The sequence below is a fragment of the Leiobunum rupestre genome, chromosome 5 (assembly GCF_980474605.1).
Source record: "Leiobunum rupestre chromosome 5, qqLeiRupe1.1.hap1, whole genome shotgun sequence".
Taxonomy (NCBI): domain Eukaryota; kingdom Metazoa; phylum Arthropoda; class Arachnida; order Opiliones; family Sclerosomatidae; genus Leiobunum; species Leiobunum rupestre.
This window is the reverse complement of record NC_143388.1, coordinates 11692756-11695499: the sequence shown is the minus strand read 5'-3', so window position 1 is coordinate 11695499 and position 2744 is coordinate 11692756. Positions and strand designations below refer to the sequence as shown.

The 2744-nt window shown below is 32.1% G+C and overlaps 3 non-coding genes across 3 annotated transcripts; all 3 read left to right on the top strand.

Moving 5' to 3' along the window:
* Positions 1-1057: 1057 nt before the first annotated feature.
* Positions 1058-1141, top strand: TRNAL-UAA (transfer RNA leucine (anticodon UAA)). Its single transcript has one exon. It is a non-coding gene; the product is annotated as a tRNA-Leu (tRNA).
* A 268-nt stretch (positions 1142-1409) lies between these two features.
* TRNAL-UAA (transfer RNA leucine (anticodon UAA)) lies at positions 1410-1493 on the top strand. The gene has a single exon. It is a non-coding gene; the product is annotated as a tRNA-Leu (tRNA).
* A 271-nt stretch (positions 1494-1764) lies between these two features.
* TRNAL-UAA (transfer RNA leucine (anticodon UAA)) lies at positions 1765-1848 on the top strand. Its single transcript has one exon. It is a non-coding gene; the product is annotated as a tRNA-Leu (tRNA).
* The last annotated feature ends 896 nt before the right edge of the window (positions 1849-2744 follow it).

Below are 2744 nucleotides of genomic sequence, written 5' to 3'. Positions count from 1 at the left end.
TGAAATACAGTGTTTCGGTCATGCCTGAGGATGTAGCTTAACACATACGATGTGGAACTTATCACGACTGGGTCTGCTTGTTTAAATTGTTCTTATTTTTGCCTATTAATCTTTATCCCGTGTTGTGATGTTCTTCGTGGTAGCCTTTTTTTATTTATTTTCAAATAGTTTGCTGACGTCATAAGTAAAAAAAAAGCGAACATCCATAATGCATTTCGGGTACTCGTGGGACGGCGCTACTAGCTTGCAATGCGGCTATTGTGCAATATAAACCATTCCTAACGAAATTCGTTAAATTATTCACCCTAAAATATCGTTATTTCAGTCAAATATAATTTTGTTTAAGATCGAGGTAAAATCACGCTTTATAGTGAGGTCGATAATTTTAATTAATCATTTAAACGGATTGATAATGAAAGGCGTTGTATTTCCAAAAGGAACCAGCAGGGGCTGCTGCATAGTGTTTAATTTATTAGAGGCCTGGTCCAGATGTAACACCTGCAACATCTGATATCTTAACGCGAAGTAGATGGGCAATCTGTGTTGATGAGGTGCTAACGTATCTTTTATTAATATCTTCAAGGCCACATGCGGACAAATGTTTGAACTTCGTATACTTTCTACTGATAGATATTTACGAACTTGATTTAATTCTTCGATTTCTTATCATGGAGGCCGCTAGATAATAGATAACGACTACACAAATAGAAATATTTGCGATTAAAATGTTACCAATAGGGTGGTATGATTTTAATGAAACTGATTTAAATCAAGCTATTTTATTTAAAAAAATCATTAATTTAAAACATGAAATGTATTGTAATGAAGGAACTTAAAATCTAAAATGAATTAGTTCCTGCAACAAAGTTGAACCAAGCAAGTTGTTAAATTGTTGTTAGTTGAGTCTGTAAAATTGATAGAAGCTAAATATTCGTGGATTACTTAATTAATTGATAAAAATCAATAAAACTTAAAAAAAATCGTTTCAAAACCAAACAATTAAAAAAATTGGTTTGATTTTAATCAAACTATAAAAAATTATTGCAAGTAGGTATAAGCCAGGATGGCCGAGTGGTCTAAGGCGTCAGATTTAAGCTCTGATCCTCGAAAGAGGGCGTGGGTTCGAACCCCACTTCTGGCATTATTTTTTTTTAAATTAAAATATAGCAACCATTGTGTTGAACTTCAGTAGCCGCGTGATAATATAATTTTTACAAAGTTGAACAAAGCAAGTTGTTAAATTGTTGTTAGTTGAGTCTGTAAAATTGATAGAAGCTAAATATTCCTGGATTACTTAATTAATTGAATAAAAATTAGTAAAATTAAAAAAAAATCGTTTCAAAACCAAACAAAAATAAATTAGTTTTATTTTCATCAAAACATCAAAAAATTAATTTTCGTAGATATAAGCCAGGATGGCCGAGTGGTCTAAGGCGTCAGATTTAAGCTCTGATCCTCGAAAGAGGGCGTGGGTTCGAACCCCACTTCTGGCATTATTTTTTTTAAATTAAAATATAGCAACCATTGTGTTGAACTTCAGTAGCCGCGTGATAATATAATTTTTACAAAGTTGAACAAAGCAAGTTGTTAAATTGTTGTTAGTTGAGTCTGTAAAATTGATAGAAGCTAAATATTCCTGGATTACTTAATTAATTGAATAAAAATCAGTAAAATGAAAAAAAAATCGTTTCAAAACCAAACAATTAAAAATAAATTAGTTTTATTTTCATCAGAACATCAAAAAATTAACTTTCGTAGATATAAGCCAGGATGGCCGAGTGGTCTAAGGCGTCAGATTTAAGCTCTGATCCTCGAAAGAGGGCGTGGGTTCGAACCCCACTTCTGGCATTACTTTTTTTAAATTAAAATATAGCAACCATTGCGTTGAAATTTAGTAGCCGCGTGATAATTTTATATTTAGATATTTAATTGATGATAAACAAGGCAATTATCAAATATATAATGTATAAAGATGAGTGTTTATATATATGTTTGTCCGCTATAGGAATCTACAGTTTTCAACTTAGGTCGACCACATTTGGTATACTATCTCATGGTACCCTGACTGTGATTTTCGACGGTTACGGTCAGCAAAACAACTTTAATTAGTTGAATTAATTTAATAATTAGGTATATCCTCTATATACAAGATACTACACTTTGATCTTAGCCAAAAGACCAAGTTTCTTAATTATTTAGACATACACACGAAAAAAGCTTAAAGCAACTGTCGGCTCTATCATTGCCCCTTGTATTATGAAAAGATGTATTATTAGAGATGGCCATGAATCTATCCGAATCTTCGAATAAAATGACTTTCGTAAAGAGCGTGGAGCCATCTATTAATGGGAACGGAAGCTAAAATTCAAAATAGCGAAACAATAACGTCGTCAGAGAGCCATTATGATTATAGAGTATTATATTTAGACCACTTTTACTCTACTTTCGTTAGTGAACTTTAACCTAAATTATATATCCCATATAAAATATATTGTAAACAATTACTATAATTGAAGTTATTGACAAATTTACAAACTAGCCAACCAACGCGAAGCATACTTTTATGTCCCGCCTTTTGGGTCAAAATGTAGCTTCAGCATCTTGTTATGATTTCGACGCTAGCGACATCTGTTGAAAAAAAGAGCTACTTCACCTAGATCCGACACTTGCTTTAAGTTATTGCAATTTTTGTTAAACGCCTTCTTCTATAGACAATAGGCAGTATCATAAAAGGCAAATTATTA